At 38.0% G+C, this 18,531-nt stretch overlaps 1 protein-coding gene and 1 long non-coding RNA gene across 4 annotated transcripts in view; one reads left to right on the forward strand and one right to left on the reverse strand.

Annotated features, from left to right (window-relative positions):
- The window catches only part of LOC114155592 (uncharacterized), a 226,595-nt gene that overhangs the window by 25,377 nt on the left and 182,687 nt on the right, over nucleotides 1–18,531 (forward strand). The gene's annotated exons all lie outside the window — the stretch shown is intronic.
- Nucleotides 13,120–18,531, reverse strand: part of akap6 (A kinase (PRKA) anchor protein 6) — a 176,975-nt gene continuing 171,563 nt past the window's right edge. For 2 of the 3 annotated variants that reach the window (XM_028035523.1, XM_028035521.1), the window contains exon 23: nucleotides 13,120–17,885. The gene's annotated coding sequence lies outside the window, so the exon portion shown is untranslated. The remainder of the gene's footprint in view (nucleotides 17,886–18,531) is intronic. The other variant, XM_028035522.1, reaches the window with a different exon arrangement.

The following is an 18,531-nucleotide window of genomic DNA, read 5'->3' on the forward strand; positions in this document are numbered from 1 at the left end:
GTTTGTGTTTCATGAGGGAGAAGGGACAGGATCGGTTGTTCATAATGGCGCACAAGATTATGGACTGAAGCTGAGAAGTGATGTAGGCAGTGCGGTTGCTTTTATGTGTGTTGAGAATGTAGGGAAATATAAGTAATTTATAATATAGGTAAATAGTGACCATTGAAACTAAAATATGGAAAGCACCCAACATTATGCACATCCTATCGACTGATCAGTCTTCTTTGTGTTGATCAACAAAAAATCACCTCGATTATTGCCAATAGAATCCAATTATGTATAAGGAAGCTTGTAATAACAGACCATACAAAGACAGGGAACTGATAAAGTGAGGAGGGTCTTAAATTGACAGTTATTGGCTAGGCCTGTCACGATAGCAAATTTTGCTGAGCGACTAATTGTCTCAAAAAATTATTGCGATAAACGATAATATTGTTTGAAGACCTTTTTACACTGATTTAATGGAAATGACGTAATAATGCATTTGATTTCCTGCCAAAGATAGATACACTTTATTTTCAAAAGAATATTTAACACTGGAACTGATAAACAAAATAAACAAAACAACCAAAAACACAAATAAAATGGATTCTCAGTCTCCTTTAACAATAAATGTACTTGAATAAAAACTAAACAACATAAAGCCAAAGTGGAAATAAATACTACATTCAACCAAAAGAGTGCAGATTATGAAGTCTGTATATTATGTTGCCCTTCAGTAATAATTAGATTTAAATAGAGAAGATGGGCACATCGACTACCTGATGCAATAGTTCACACTACATGATTTTTGGCTCCTATTTTTCCCCTTATGACAATCTTAGATCGTTGGTCTTTCTAAGATTGTGTGGTGTGTTATGGTAGATCATCGTTCCCGCTCCGATCTAAATCAGGGGTTTTTCCCCGACTGGGATCTTAACTCAGCCTGTTGAATGTGACAGGTAGCCAATCAGAAAGCACGGATTCTCCTCAGTGTTTTCTGATGGGAAATTACGTCGGGAAATCCCAAACAGCTGACACGGAGCAACCCGAAGTCCAGCCGACGTGGAAACAACATTAATGTTTATTCATCATGCAAAGAATATAGAAATGACAAGAGGAGGAGTCGGAGCGAAATTGCTACCGCAGTTGATAAACCCGGTAACTTTTCAGCTGTTCTTCGTTAACGTGACGTAAACAGGTTATAATGATTTTCATTCAGTCAGGACTTTACGCTGACACTAGCAACATGCATTGCAGGTAGATTGTAGTAAAGCATTGATTAATGCCTGGTTTTAAAATTAGTTCACTGGACATGTAGCCATTATTTTGTGCCCATTGTTGGACACCACACGGCAGGAACGAACCCGATCGAACAGTTATACCTAGGATTTCTGTTGGCTAATGTGTGATCTGTCAGGTTTTGAAAATGGGCCGACAATCGGCCGAAAGCTCTAAGATCGTGTCGTGTGCGCTGGGCTTTACACTAAGGAAATGAGGAAGGGAGAGTCAGTTGAGAGCACCGGAGTTGAGCCTTTTTTCATTCGGTGTCATCAACAGAAAGAGAAAAAGGCCGGAAGAGACGATAATGCCGATAATTGAAATGAAGTCGATAGTTTTAATTTATCCTACGATTTATCGTTTATCGCGACAGGCCAAAAGAAATGCTTCTGAGTCTTTATGCTGAGAAGGCGTTTGACCAAGCAGACTGGGATTTTTTACAACACTCTTGAACAAATGGACTTCAATGATGCTTTTATTAGATGAGTCCAAGCCTTTTATCAGAACCCCAAATCTGGAGTTTTACTCTCCAGAAAAGTGACACAGTACTGGATTTAAAAGACTGAAATGAGTCAGCATTTACCCTTACACATCAATATTTTAGTATTCACTGTGCTGCCCATGGTGCTGAAGAGCTTCTTGTTAGGCTTCTACTTTTTACCTGTGTCAGAATACAACAGATGTTTGACCAATGAATTGGCCAATACATTTTCTGATGCAGTCACATATTAAAACAGAATTTCTCATCATGCTGCTCACATTTTAACCTCATAAGACCAAGATGACACCTAACAACTTATCAACAGTACTTCACCACTGCAAGGCTCTGAACAGGATCTTCTCAGATGGAAGTGTCCACTGAGCTCAGTGTCACAGAGCCTCATCAGCAGACTTCAACTGAGATACCGAGAGACTGAAAGAGTCACAAAAAAGCATAGAGGAAGACATCATTTGGCCAAATCACATATTAGCTGGCACATTTAAAAAGTCGAGAGGCAACCAAGAGATACATCAGACCATTTGAACCCATTTGCATCAGGCTGGTCTGCATCATAGATGGCCTGCAAGGGAACCTGACTGCACCACCAAGGAGAGGCATCATAGTGTATCATGAGCTAAGAACCATTTACACTCAATAAAGGACCAGTGGACCTCAATGCTGTTCTGAAGAAAGTTAGTTCATGCTGAGCAGAAATGATGGAGGTTAGTGGTACTGGGGATGTCATGGAGAGCGCTATGCATCAGTCACTGTTGCCATGAGAAAAACCTTTGGTGGTACTAGTGCTACAGTGAGGGCACTTTGTGAATGTTATAGTGACAGGCCCATACTACTAGAATAATGTCATTTAGATCATTTGTGTACTCCTTCATGAACAACACAGGACTAACTTTATCTTCACATGCTTCAGCTCATTGAGGTTGCATCATTAGGGAACGACTTCTGGAGGCTCAGGTACATCCTATAAAGTCGTCTGCACTTTATAGGATGTGCATAAGACCTGAGTCCCATAGAAGACCTTTAGGATAAGCTTTGGGATAGCCATGTAGAGCCTCAAAAGTCTGTAGACGATAACCTAATGGCCTGAGGGTCGGCCTTGTTTTCAAACAGTGACTGATGCTCAAGGACTCATGACAGGTTATTTTGTACCACCCACTGTTGTTGGCAATGGTTTTAATACATTGTTTAAGATGACTAACTCACCATTGCATGCTTCTACTTAAATGCCATACTTTCAACTCCAATTTGCATTCTCACATTTACAGCACATGATGTCAAATGCCCAGCATTTTTTGTATTTAGCCACACAAAAGAGATGTTCAACATTTCATATTCCTCTGGACTGGCAACCACCCCACCAACATCCCTGCAGAGACTCCTATCTTTGCTTTGAGAAACTCTAATAACCTACAGTTCTTCTTTTCTCTCCTGACACAAAGTATTGGACTAATAAAAAGATCCAATCGAACTGATTAAGTAGAAATAAAAACACATTGCTTGCCTCTCTGCCAGCCTGCAGTTTAAATTGGTTTGCAGCTCTAACCAGCAACTGCTAATGAAAATCACTGTTAGCGAGCCTCGGTTTATATTTTCTTTCTTAGCTTGTGTTTATATGTGTTTATGTGCTACAAAATGAATTAAGTGTTGTACAAATAGGTTTTAGAGGAGACAGGCTGGGTTCTGTTAAAGAATCAAGCCTGATCAGAGACTGTTTGATGTGATGTGTCTTTATATAACCATATAATTGCCAATAGTTTAAGTGTAGAGTTGAATATGAACTATTATTGAGTTTGGATTTGGGGTGTTTACAATACAGGCATGTATGCAGTTTTTTCTTTATTTGTGAACTGTGAACTGGTAAAGTATAGCAGACAGAATCAGGACAGGGACAGTCAGCCTACACACCAACCATCCACGAATTAGGCACATTACTTTTATTGAGTTGGACCCAATTTTTCTTAAGATTTGCCTTAGTTCTGTTTGGTGTAGAAACATTATAAAGAAATTTAGAGATTTATTGTGTTTGATATAATTACATTTCCTCCAGATTTAAATACATACTTCCCATTCTTCAGGGATTTGGATTCTCATCATGAAAGATTTCTTAACAGTTTTAGGGAACAACTGGATCTGTGAATCTACACACCAACCCTGTTTACCATTTGCCTCAATCATCCAGTTTGTTTGGAGAGGTGTGAATGTACAATCGAGCGCTGATGTGAAGCAAAAAAGTGAACTCTGGGGTAGTTTGAATGTGTATGTGAATGCCAAGCGGACCAGAGACAGGTCCAAAAGCAGGAAGCCTGCAGTGCAGGCACCTATGTGAAAAACAACATTCTCCATGGTCTCTACCTCGTCTAATGCTCATACTGAGTTTATTGTTGAAGAGTGTTAGTTTGACCCTCTTCAAACTAAGAGAAGTGACCTTCTTCAAACTTTTGTCTGGACAAAAGGCAAATCCTACAACCACTAAAATCTGACATCATTCAATTTTTGTTTACATTTTGAGAGGAAGGAAGTTAAATTCAGTGTCTTTTTCAAAGTTTTTTTTGTGTTGTTTCCTTCAGCAGTTCTTGGTGCAGTGCCACCATGGGCAAGGGGGTAAACAGGTTGTTCAAAGGGTTTGGTTTTTGGACAGAGCAGTGTGAAAGCACAACACCAACTGAAAATTAAACAAATGTTAATTTCCAACTAAACCAAGTTGGAAATGAACCAGGCTATTAGGTGTGAAAACACCCATAACACAAACATTAATAATGTTGGGATGTACCTCAATAAGCTGGTGTTTTCATTAAATGTTTCCCACCAAAATGTTGGAAAAGAAATTGACACGTAGCTTTGGTATCCAGAGAGATGCAGTTACCCTCTCTCACCCTTCATTTCCAGCTGAAAATCACGGTTAAATTTCTCTTCTCTGTAATCTAACTAATTTTGTTACCCTCCTAATTTTCTCACTCTTGGAACATTGATGGATGGGGTCAGGCTGCTTTTTCTCGGGTCAGGTCAAAGGTTTAACCAGAGACTCAGCTTTCTGCTGTGCAACTGTAATGGGAGCTGAAATATTAGTCCTAAACTCCTGCAGACGCCCCCGACGCCACAGCACAGATGATGAATTATCTGCTAGGAAGAATTACAGATGGAGCATTTTGAAGCGATGCACACATAAACTTTTCACTCCTACGCATGCTCATCTGCTCACCTCCACATGCAAATGATTGATAATAGACATCACTGACATTAGGTTTATTGCTTCTTTTACCTAACTCCCACCAGCACACTTTGTTATATGCTAATGATTGATCGGGGTCTTCGGTTGATGCTGGCATCATCACTGCTTTTATTTATTCTGCCATTCAGAGTGGCTCTTGGCCTCTCTCCATCGAATATCAAATCGTTTTTTAAATGTATTTTGACGACTGAGGTGAAAATGCAATCGGGCTAAAACTATGAATCCATTTAAGGAATGCACTCCTTCATATACATATGGTAATAAAACTATAATTGTAACAATCAGCAGGACTTATTGAAGCTGTGATGTTGTGTTACATGAAGGTCATTCATCATAAACTTTTGATTGTTTTTAAAACATTTGCAATTCCACTAATTATCACCTTAATAACGTCCAACTTTTATGTTTCCAGATGAATATGCCTGTAAGATTCAGAATATTTCTCACTGAAAATAGCTGAAAACATTTCATTGTATTCTTTATATGTTTTTATTTTAGCTTATTTTATTTTTATGTTTCTATAAATGATTTGGATCTGTCTTCTGATAACATGTTCAATTGGTCAGTTAATAATTAGAGCACTTTTCATGCACAGCAAAGGCAACAAAACTGTTTATAAAAGATCAAAACAAGAGACAATGTAAACATAGAAATATTATTTTGTGTAAAGATAACAATGAGACACAAGGAAGCAACACTCAACACTAAACTATAATAATAATAATAATAATAATAATAATAATGTAAGTGCATTGAACAAAAACTTAGTTTTGCACTGCAGCACTAATTATATAGTATATTTACATTCATTTATTATATAAATATAGAATTATATAATGACAAATATTTAGCCGAACTAAAAGTGCAATATAAGTAAATGCACACCATAGATTTAAAACGAATAAAATAAGTTGTCCATCCATCCATCCATCCATTTTCCGTTCACCCTTGTCCCTAATGGGGTCGGGAGGGTTGCTGGTGCCTATCTCCAGCTACGTTCCGGGCGAGAGGCGGGGTACACCCTGGACAGGTCGCCAGTCTGTCGCAGGGCAACACAGAGACATACAGGACAAACAACCATGCACACACACACTCACACCTAGGGAGAATTTAGAGAAACCAATTGACCTGACAGTCATGTTTTTGGACTGTGGGAGGAAGCCGGAATACCCGGAGAGAACCCACGCATGCACAGGGAGAACATGCAAACTCCATGCAGAAAGACCCCGGCCGGGAATCGAACCCAGGACCTTCTTGCTGCAAGGCAACAGTGCTACCAACTGCGCCACTGTGCAGTGGTTTACCACTAAAAATCAGCTAAAGGCAAGAAGGAAACCTATAGTTCTAAAGTTTGCTTTTAAAAACAGTGATGGTCTCTTTCTTTGCTCTTTCATCTCCAGAACGGCTTTTCGAGGGACAGAATAGGAAAATTATTCCTCAGGATGGGTTCCTGGGTTTTAAAATTTTAATTGAGTTTTTGTAAACCTGGCGATCAAGTCAAACTCAGTGTGGGCAGGAAAAATGTTTCTGATATTGTCTGTTGCTGTCTGTGTCATGTCCTGTAACAAGTGCCTGTGCTGCAAGACCATGAGGACAATGAAGTTTACTACTGCTTCTAATAAGAAGACAACTTAGCCTCCACAGGTATAGGCAGTGGATGGATAGGGATTCATGTGACAGGCAAAGAAATGTATGACTGTAAAATGAAAAATAACTGAAGTGGTTTTCAAAATTTCTTACAAATAAAAATCTGAAAAGCTTGGTATGTTGCTTATGTATTAATATTTAGTTCCCTTTAGATCTTTAAATCTCAGGTTTGAGGGTTGTTGTCCTGTCACTTTTAGATGTAGAAGTAGCAGGAAACCACTGGAGGCCTGGAATTCAGAATCTAGAGCATCTCCATCTGCCTTCAGAATCACTTTGTCCTGTCTGTAGCTGAATCTCAGTATAAGTCCAACTGTTCTGTGAGGTTAAAACTCGATTGATTTGATTTCTCATTTTTGTGACCTTTCTTTATTATTCTAAAACATCTGTGCTGTGGTAAGAGCTCCTAGCTTAGGATTACCTTCTGTGCTCCTATGTCTACCTTTTCTCTCCAGCTGTTTTTTTATTGCTGTCTGAATAGCCTCCTTTCTCTTGTTCTCTGTCAGAGGTTTAATTAGTCATCTCTGCCTCCTTTGGTTGTAATGGTCAGTATAATAAATTCAGTTGTTGTAGCTTTGGGTGTGAGGATGCTGGAATTAAAGGCCTGGTTATTGAAAAACCAGGAGAAAATCAAAGTCCATTAGCCGGCACAGAGCCACCAAGAGCAGGTTCATGTAGCAGAACCTGCCAGCTGGGTGACAGCAGGTAGGAACCAGGGTCCTGGACCCCAGCCCAACCCGTCTGCGATTCTAACAGAACTGTCTTATTCAAAAACATGAAATAGCTCTAGCTATGTCAGTCAAGACAAGATTAAATAAAAGCATGAATTATTATTTGTGACCCAGCCTTTGACTCTACAGTTAAAATTGTTCAATATTTCTCAGCTGAAAAAAAGCATTTTCCAAGAACATAACAGAATCAAAGACATTACCAGTGAAGAGCCCAGTCCAGTACACCAAGATTTAATGTTCATCTCCTGGGTAAATAGTCTGGGTTGTCACACAGCCACTATTTGATATTGAGAAAGACATATTTAAATATTCAGTTGGCTTAAAAGAACAGTAAAGCTGAATATCATCTGCAGAGAAATAAGAAAATTGCCCGATTATTTGGCCTAAGGGGAGAACTTATGAGATTCCGATTTAGCACATTTGTATGTTGCAAAATATCGATAAGACCATAATATTTCCACTAAATATCTAGAAAGATTTATAACACAATGAAAAAATACTATCTATGATGTCTTCATGATGGGTAAGAAGGCTGAGTGTTAGTGTAAAGCTGAGATGACCTTCCTACTGTCCGTTAAACAGAGATGATGTGGATTCATACAAGTTCTGGACAATAAAAGTTTTGACATTTAAAGCCTTTAACTAATCAGTCCATCTGCATTTTTACCCCTTGTTTCTGACTTAACAGTCAGAGAAGAGATAATTTAAGCACCCTGTCTGTTTTATGTACGGTAATCATATGTGATCTTTTGGACAGGGAGCCGGTCATCTCGTTAATTTGACCGTCAGTACGCCGCCAGACCTTCCTCCCCCATCCTCCTCAAATCAGGCCACTGCCTGAAGAGTAATTGCCGAGCCACCATGCTTCGATGCGCTCGACCTTTACGACCTTAAAAGCCATTTCCATTTTCTGACCACGAAAAAAGAACATATCTCGTTAATTGCAAAAAGGCAAATATTCTCCGTCCTCTGCTCTCGCTTTTCCTTCCACAGTATTTGATTTCCCTTTGAAGGCAAAACACTAAAAAGCATTTCCATTTTCATTCATCAATGCTTATCAGTCATCTGAAGGCCCCTTCAGCAACAATCAACATCACAGCTCCAACCAAGAGGGACGCAACAAGGAGAAACTATCAACAAGCGCGAGAAGCAATTTGCTTTAATGTGGAGTGTTTTGTTGCTTCTAACTGCTATTTTTTTAATCCTCTGACAGGCCTGCTCTGATTCTTTCTGAACGGAAGGGAAAAGTGTCAGACCCCGCTTTATGATGATGTTAAACACATTATGCAGATGGAAAAATTCATATCGACTATCACCAAGTTCACACTGGGCTTTTCGGATGTTGTAGTGTTGATCTCCAATTCTGAAAGAAATTTAAGAAATTATTTGCGTCTTGTAATCAGTGATCTGTGGTTGTCATGGTCAGGCTCAGTCACAGCTGTCTATACCTAAGAATAATCTACAAATGACAAGCAGTGTGACAGAAAATTGTATGTAAGCATTGTGAGCGGTGCTACAAATATTGTGCTTTTCCCAGCCCTGCTGTCTCACTCCCATTTTTAGCATTCTAAGTTTCCTATGTCACATGTGTAAAGGAAGTAGCATGTATACTGGAGGTGCAGGTAGATGTTTTAGTGTTGATAATTGTTCTTTAGACATTATCATCTCTTGACCCTCAATCCTGTGATGACACAGGAAAGTCCAAAGAGCATTTTAGAGAGTCCAGTTACCCTAACGTGATTTTGCAGTGTGTTAGGAAGCTTAAGTTTCTGTACGGAACCCAAAGATGCACAGAGATAACATGCAAACTCCAGGCAGAATGTCTCCTGGTCAGATTGCTATGTACTGATTTGCAAAACTATTAATATCTTTTGAACTTTTTCACTTTATAAGCTATTATCACAGAATTGTATGTATTTCTTTAGGCTTTTATGTGAAAGATCAAAACTATTGTATAAATGTGAAGAAAAGTTGATGGCATTTATTTAGTGTAGGGAGTCGGCCATGTCTTGGTAGATTTGTAGTTGTACCATATTCTTATTTTAGGTATTTGATTGGCTCTTTGAATAATTAACTGGACACAAGAATCTCAAAGAATAAGATATTTTAAAACGTGACCGTGTGTTAAAACTATCCAAAACTTCATCTATAATTAGTTGATTGTGTTCCTTTGTATCCAGATGCTTTTTGTTTAGATATGTTCTGAGAAAACTCAGAGAAAAACCAGATCATAAAATGATCGGAGCAGCAGAATCAGAGCCATGGAGTTAAAAAGAACCTGAAGAAGAAGGCTGCTTCAGTGCTGGTTCTGATCTGGTTCTGTTCTGTTCTAGTTCTGGTTCTGATCTGGTTCTGTTCTGCTCTGGTTCTGGTTGTGGTTCTGTTCAGGGGATGGCTGTGGAACCTCTGGAGTTGATGAAGCAAAGACACATTTTTCATTAAATAAAAAACATGATAAACAGCCCAGAGCATGATCTTCTTGAGACTGTCATGCAAAAACATGTAGTCTTCAGTCAGAGGTTTCTTCAATACCACTGTGAACCAAACTGCTATAGGAGAGCTTACTGCCCAGAGCCTTGGAAAATAAGAGTTACAACATTTCATTTCATTTAGGGATCAAAAAAGTCTATTTGAATTTGATTAAATAAGATACAAGGGTCCCTAATTACTGATTAAATGGGCTGAAAACAAATCCAAACAATGCTTTATAAATTAATAAAGCATTGTTCATATATTTATATGTAAGTTGGTTGTAAAGTAGTAACATAAAATCTTGAAAATTTGTTATCAAAATTGTATTTGTAATTCATTGGGCATAATAGAATGAAATTAAAGCCATCATAATGGAGATAGGAGAAACTAAAACAAAAATAGCCAAATCAAAATTATGTAGGAGAGTAAAACATAGATTATGTAAGTAAAGTCATAGCAAACTATGAGCAATTTATTTTCTTTTTCTGCACCAATTTTACACATGAATGCATTGATCATTTCCCTCCAAAAACTAACAGAGGTTTTCAATATGTTTAGCTCACCTACCGGCTATAAAGTTGGTGACAAAATGACTTGCAGTAAAGAAAAGACAGAGTCAGGGAAGGAGTTAGCATTCAGTGTCACATTACTGAAACTCATTTGGCTCTTCCTCCTCATCATCCTCATCATCATTCAGGTGCTGCTCTTTGTGTCATCAGCAGCACTTACCTGTTTCTGATTCTGACCACCTTGTCATAAAGTAAACATCAATTATTGTTCAGTAATATTTCCTGAAGTGCGTTTATGATAAATCTCCTTCAGTTTTGTGTTGTTGTTCTTCTCCATAGCAGCTTAAATGTGTCTTCTGTTAGTGCAGCTGGAGGGCAGGAGGGCAGAAAACCCAGGTGATTATGGGAAAATAGAAACGTCCTTGGGAGACTTTTAAAAAACGGTTGGATGATTGGGGGCTTGTCACATAACTACTTGTTTGAGAAACAATCAAACCTCCGAGCCTGACTTTATTATCAAGTGACTAAAACATCAAAAATCTGCATGACATCCTTGAGACATTGTCAGAGTATTTAATTCTGCCATACCTCAGTAGCAGTAACTACAACAACCAGTCAAATACTTTGGATAGAGACGTTTGATAAAAACATAGCATCCATCCATTTCCATCCATTTTCTGTTCACCCTTTGCCCCTAATGGGGTCGGGAGGGTTGCTGGTGTCTATCTCCAGCCACGTTCCAGGCGTGTGGCGGAGTACACCCTGGACAGGTCGCCATAAGAAAACATAACATGCAAAAAAAAAAAAAAAAAAACAGCAGGAAAAGGTTTTATCGGGTTCAAAGTGTGAGTGCTGGGATTCCTCTGCCCCAAATGGTCAGCCAGTGAGAGCGCTGAATCAAATGGTCAGCCAATGAGAACTCTGGATCAAATGGTCAGCCAATGAGAGATCTTTTTGTTAGTTGTGTAACTTCAATTCTGTAGTATGGGTGAGAATTCAAAGAGGACACTTCTTAATGGGTAAATCAAGAAGAGGTACTTATCTTGCATAATCCTACAACATATTGGGGGCTAAACAATAGTGAACTGTAAAAACATTATTAGACAGTTAAGATTGGTGCACTAAGCTAAGCCCAGGCCTGGAGAGTGACCATCTTTAACCATGTAATGTTCCTTCTCCAACACGCCTGAACTAAATTTCCTCCTCAGCAGTCATTTAGTGCTCAGAAGCCTGAAGACGAGCCATTGATTTGACTGAGCCGTGTTGGAGAAGGGATTCATCTAAGTCTACAGGATGTGTAGCAGTGTGTTGCTATAGGGAGACATCAGGGAGAAGTGGTGTTACTCAGATGTATGTTGGATGTATCCAAAAATGCCACAGTGACAGCAAGTGTGTGAAGAACTGTATAAATAAAGTGCACATATAGCACATTCAGGCTGATGTTGTAAATAAGAAATTCTTCATGTTTTGCCTGATAAAAAAAGTTTAACTAAATATAAAATGTTCATCACACAGGAAAATTGTTCACCTCTTGCCTATGTAGTGAGATAAACTGTCATACAGTGTGCTACTCCATAAAAACTAAGTAAATAATTTTATCTCCATCGTCTTCTTGTAAAGCATCCCTCAATCAGTTTGAATTATTGTACTATCTGACCTCATGCTCCCACATGGGGTCAGATAGTTATCACCTGAATGAATCAGAAACAGATCCGACTCCCCACCGGTCAGCCACTCCAGGTTTTCCATGTACTGAGGTGAAGGATTCCTGATGAGAGTAGACAAAGCGTTGGCACTGCATAGCACGACTGAAGTAAAGTCACCTAATCATCATTTACATAACAGTTAAAGGAGCAGGGCATGTGAACAGTATATACAACATGAATCAGTCAGACTTTATTTACAGAGCCCTCCCAGTTGAGGTGTACCTCTGAGAAAAATCACAGACTTTTTCATTCTTTTTAAGCAGAGAACCTTGAAAAACCAGTGGTGTTTGAAAGACTTTCCCCACTGTACAATGAAATCATTGTGATCAAAAGAGTTCTCAAAAATATTGACAAAAACGTTGGGATGCTGCACACTGATTAATTGTTACCTAGTCTGGGTCTCTGAGTCAGCACTAAACACAAGTTGTGATGTCATCAGACTCACCAGGAGCCATTGGACAACAGCAGTTTGTAGAACATTACACAATCAAGGCAACAGCAGAATCTACTCTTTCTTTCAAAATATTTTTAAGTTTTAGAGAGAAACCAAGGCGTAAGCATGTACCTTGTTAATAAAGCTGATAAGTTATCCAGTTGACTGAGTGCAGTTTCATGCTTAACAGTATCATAGTCGAGTATAAAATACTTATGAAACACTTGAGAAGCTTACCGAGTTCTAAATGATTCATTACTATTCAAAATAAAAGCTCAAACATTTTTTCAAGTTATCAATCTCTGATAATGACAAATTCAATGTCCTAAACATTGCATATTTTGACAGTCTCAGCCATATCATCTATAGAATATAATATTTTAGCCACTTTTAAAGCAACAGTGAAAACTTTTCACTCTGATCTTGGTTCAAGGAACCATGGGAAAGAGGCCTCATCTCCAGTAAGTATGGATGTTTTCACAGCCTCTTTGTGTCTCATTCCATTCTGACCTAATATAACTAATACTGACATTATGACCTTTTTGTACTCCATGTTTGTTTTCGATTTGAAACACAGTCTCATATTACGGTTAACACAATAATAAAATTACCCCCCCAAAAAATCACATCTCATGATTTTATTTCCGGTAAAGTTTATTTTTCAGCAGTTAGTTTTACAATATAGTCAGCAGAAACCATGCAGTCAAGCTCCTATTGGTAATAAAGAAAGCCAATATCACAAATGAAATACACAGTAAAACACATACAACTAGAGTTCCTCCTGTGCTTTGTACACTGAATTTTGAACAAGCCTCTTGTGTTTATTTTATTCTCTGTTGATTGTTGTTTATTCACTAACAGGGAGACTGGCGTTCTGAAATAATAAAAGGTATGAGAATTAACAGCAGAGCAAGGCACAGAAGTATACTAAAACCCTTCACACCCTGTCATCCGTCCACGCCTCTCGAAAACAGTCCCACTTCAATCACTGCTCATCATACCAGGAGCTGCTTAAGAACAAAAACACAAATAATAAATGTCACAGAATCCAAGAAGTATTAACACAACGCACATCAGTGAACCTTTACTCATACACAACGCTGCTTTAGCTCTCGCTAACTTTGGTTGTGTTGCATAGATAAAACACCATTTAAAAGACAATTGTTTCACCCTGTAGTTTGGTGAAGCTACTGTAAGCAAGGAGTGAAAATATTTGGTTCCACATGCTTTAAGGGAAAAAGAAAATGACTTTCACATCCCAGCAGAATATACATATGAAAAATCATAATTCCTCAGTCAGCAGCTGAAATGATAAAAAAAAAAACAAGCAAACTGGTAAAATCCATATAGTCTGTGTCCTGATAGAACAAATATTTCCTAGTCAGTAACATACAATTAGTGTTAAATCTAAAGTGAAACAGATTTCAGTTTAAATCACGTAAAGTTTTACCAGAGCTGAAAAGGTGAACATGGGGAGGGAGAAGAGTGCTTACACTGTCTCTCTTCAGTCAGAAGTTTTCCCTGCATGAGAAACAGAACTTTATTTCAAGTCTTCCATTATTCTTAAAGTGATGTCCATAGAGAACATGTCTACTGAGTCAAACATCTCAAACAGACAAGGAGGCCATATCTGTGACTCTAGGTCATGAGTTTTACCAAGTGAATCCTGAAATCCTTTACAAATCTAGACAAAGACCTACAGGTAAGAAGCAAGCAGCACATTGGTTTTACAGTGCGTAGTTTAAGGAGTGCATACAGGTAATAGATCAGTGTTCACAACGGCAGCATCAAGAACGGCATACAGGGTAATGTCTTACTGAGCTCATCAGAGATTTGTGGTAGAATACAGAGAAGGAAGGAAGGAGGGAAGAAAGAAAAAATAAACAAAAGAAAGAATTGCTAACTATGAATATAAGTTCAACTTCACTATTTGACTTCATTGTCCTGTCAGACCCTGCTCTCATCTACACAGTGGGCCCCTAGTATTGGCAATGTTAGTGACCACAGCCACCATTTAGCTAAAGTAAACTAAACCTTCTTGCTTAGAAATGTCTGTTTTAATAGTTCTAATTCCAAACATACCTTAATATGCATTAATGCTCTCAGTGGAGCCAGTGTTTGCACTGCAGCAGAAGAGCATCTACTGTCTTCCTTATTTCCTCTCTTGGAGGTCCGATTAGTGCCAAGCGAAACACAGAGCAGGACTGTGCTGAGGTGTTTTAACTTCTCAAACTGCTTTTTTTTTTTTTAGAATATTTTAGAAATGTGCTAAAAAATAATCAGTGAAAAGGCAGATTTTTCTTGAATATTTAGGAGCTATTTTCCAGATAAAGATCCATGAGCTGGAGGGCGTCCACTGCACTCTGATGTTTCCTTTCCTGCTTTACATTTTAGAGAAAGACCAAGCTGTTCTGGAGTCTGGCCTTCACTGCAGTTTCCAGGTTACATTTTATTGTCCCCTAAAAACGTTACAGTGCTTTGATAAAGTATGTACACCCCTTTAGTTTTTTCACATCTTGTCAGGCTACAATCCAAACGTTTAATCTGCTTTATCCACATTTTATTTAATAAATCAACACTAAGTACAGCATATATGTGAAGTGGAAGGAAAACTTTATAGATTTACAATACTTCTTTCAATAAAAAACAAATCTGAAAAGTGTGGCTTATTCAGTTTTTAGTGTGTGCTTTGTAGAATAGTTACAGAACTGAACAGAACAGTTTGGACTGATTTCAGTTTTTTTGATGATTTTGTTCATTCAGATTGGATGAAAAACATCTGCAAACAGCTGTCTTCTTGCCCAGATCTCACTTAGATTCAAGCATGAACTTTAACTAGTTCATTGAAACACATGGACAATCTTTGATCTAAGCCAGAGGTTTTGTAGGACTCTGGAATACTGGGCCAGAAATGTTTATTTATTTATTTGTTTTACAAAATTAATATAACACTGTTTTTGAAATTAGCTTGGGCAAAGAACTGAAAAAAACAACAAAAAAAAAAACAAAATTTATTTGCAACTTAAGATCATTCCAACTTTGTCTTACATAACAAAAACACATAAAAAACAAATCTGAACAATTAATCTGATAAAAGTTGCTCTGAAAATCACAGAAGCTGTTCAGTCACTACCTTATTAAAACCATTTAAAACTCAAGTTTCCTTTTAATGTTTCACCCATCAGCTCCTGTTCCTCTCTCTCAGATTATGAAAGTTTACATTTTAAAGTATTCAACCTCTAGCTCAATTTTTCCCAACTTTGCCATTGTGTTTTGTTCATTAACATTTTGTTGACACCTCACTATGACTTTAAAAATAAATTGTTTAAATGTTTATTCTCCTCAGCATTTTGTTCCGATTATTTGCGTCCATGACAACATGCCTACTGCAGCTCTCTGGCTGTGTGTAGGGTTGTCTTCAGTCTTTTCAGAGGTTTCCTTCCAGAATTGTCCTGCTTTTATGTACTTTAACCAAAGGCTGGTCTGTTTATCAACTGGGCTGTTTTTCATAGAATTAAATTTTATTCAGGAGTTTTAGAGTAAAGGAGTAAGAGAAAGAGTAAGATCCAAATTCAAACCAAATTATGCATGTTTTTTTCTTTCCACTTCATTACTATGTACTAAAGTCTTAATCTATCACATTAAATAATAAAATACCTACATGTTTGTGGTTGTAATGCAGCAATATGAAAATGCTTATGGGGTGTACATACTTTTGCAAGGCACCATATAAAGCAGCATACATAATTCTATACATTTTTTGCATGTAACTTTCAGTATCTATGTTATGTAGTTGAAGGAGAGTGAATTCAGCTGATCTCAAGTTGGTGGGTTTTTTTAAGTATTGTTTGGTCCAAATTTCCCTTTTCCCTAAATAGAAAATACTGATGGAAAGATTAGACATTGGTCACATTCTGGATGTGTGGAAGTCCTTTGCTTAGCAGTTGTTATGGTAGCAATATGGGTCACCATGTCTGTGGTAAAGGGGGGGTAATGGATCTCCACGGGTCTCCATAGTGTTAGCTCTTATGGTTAAATGAAGAATACCTATTAGCTGGACTGTTCATTGCAGTTTTCTGAGAATAGTTCAGCTCTTGTACACCAGTTCTTATTTTCATTGCAAAACATAATACCTTTAATAAAGAACTACAAACTGTGTGAAGATTTTCAGTTTTTGATTGAACCTCTCACTATGTAAATGGGGCACAATTTTTAGGAATCAAGAAATTTACCAAAGCTGATTACATCAACACTCTAAACAGTGCAATGAAACTGAAGTTTACCAATCAACGGCACGGAAGCTAGAACTTTAGAAACTGGAACTGACTGGAACCTTAGTCTTTATAAAGTAGCATATTGTGAAAAACTAGGAGGTTAATATTCGGAAAATGTTCAGCCCACTGCTGTCCTCTCCTGCATCATGTCCTGATGGGAGAGTGAGGGACAAAAACATGAAACTATTTCAATATATATTAAAAAGCTGCATTCTCTTTGTGTTTCAGCTTCACAACTATCTCTGTAAAGGAATGGAAAAAGTCATTTAGGTTTTTCTTTTTTGTTCCATTTGGTTTGAATGTGCTATTGCAAATGGTCAAACAACTCAACGATCAGGTGAATGTATCTGATTCCAGCTGGTATCAATGTCTCAAAGCCCATATTTAGGAAAAGGGTCAAAATAGCACAGATTCCTGCTTTAATCCACCATTTTCACCATTACAGGTAGGATTGATGAAAGATTTCAAGACCAAAACGTTATGGATTTTTTTTTTAGATGTTGACAGTCACACTTGAAAAGACAATGTCATTTTTCACTGAAACCAAGGTTAATAGAAAATACTTCCTAGGAAATATTTCAGTTTCTTAAATTGTAGGACACAATAGGTTTAGCCCACTTCAATGTGAGCAATCGAACATGGATTTGGACTAATGTCTGACAAAGTACTCCTATGGAGAACTATCTTTTCTTGGAGCCTCCCTGAAAAAGGTGATTACACACTAAATGATCTAAAACATTTACTTATTCCCTTGAATATTCAAAAAATCTGTCACACCTTTAAATAAGTCCTTTACCTTACCTTTTTACTAAGTGTACATGCATTTAAATTCTACATTCAAGCAAGACCTCAGAGAACTTTGAAATATCCTCAGGAAAAGTCTTTAAAACTGCTTCATAATCATAAATTCACCAATTCATCAGGCTGGTGAGCTGGGCCAATCCCAACCTGTGCAGCTCCAGTGAAAGTCCTCCAGACACCAGATGTGAGTTGAGTCAGAAGACAAGATCCGAGAGGTAGCAGTCTGCAGAAGCACAGAGGGAGACGCTCAGAGAACACCAAACCAGAGAGACCTACAACTGCCTCCTTCAGATGGCAGATGCCTCCTTCAACCAACCCAGATGTTCTCTGAAGAAAATAGAAAAGATTATTTCATTTCATGTTAGTGAAAATAGTAAACGTAGTATTCTTTCAATTTTTACATATTAAACCTTCACTGCCAAAACTCTTTGTTTGCCTGCCTTCACACACATAAGTTTGAGGGACATCGAATTTTTAATCCATTCCTATGATGTCTGCCCACTCGCTTTGGCTTAATAAATTCTTCAGAAGGGCTTAACACAGGGTTAAGTAATACACTTATGGGAATTAATTATCATTCTTCCAAACATACACCTGTCAGAAAGTGCTGTTTGGTGAATTTTGGCTCCAAGTATCACAAAGCTATTCTAGTCAAATTTCTCCATGCTAAACGTCCACAAATTTGGAAGTAAAAAATTGTCCTAAATGTACTTATATGCTACGGATCTCACATTGAAGTCCCTAGCAGGAGTGTCTCCACCGCCACGTCCTGGGACTCCAGAAGGGAGGGTAATCTGAACTAAGGTTTGGTGCATAAACACAAAAGTCTGGTCCCGGTACTTTGAAAGCAAGGAGCCAGAACTCTATCTGTCTGCATTGGCAGCAGTAAGTCAGACTTGTGTCCGGTCAGATTTGGACTCCCAAGGAAGGCTGCTGGACCTGATGGCGTCCCTGGACGTGTCCTGAAAGACTG

The sequence above is a fragment of the Xiphophorus couchianus genome, chromosome 13 (assembly GCF_001444195.1).
Source record: "Xiphophorus couchianus chromosome 13, X_couchianus-1.0, whole genome shotgun sequence".
NCBI lineage: Eukaryota > Metazoa > Chordata > Actinopteri > Cyprinodontiformes > Poeciliidae > Xiphophorus > Xiphophorus couchianus.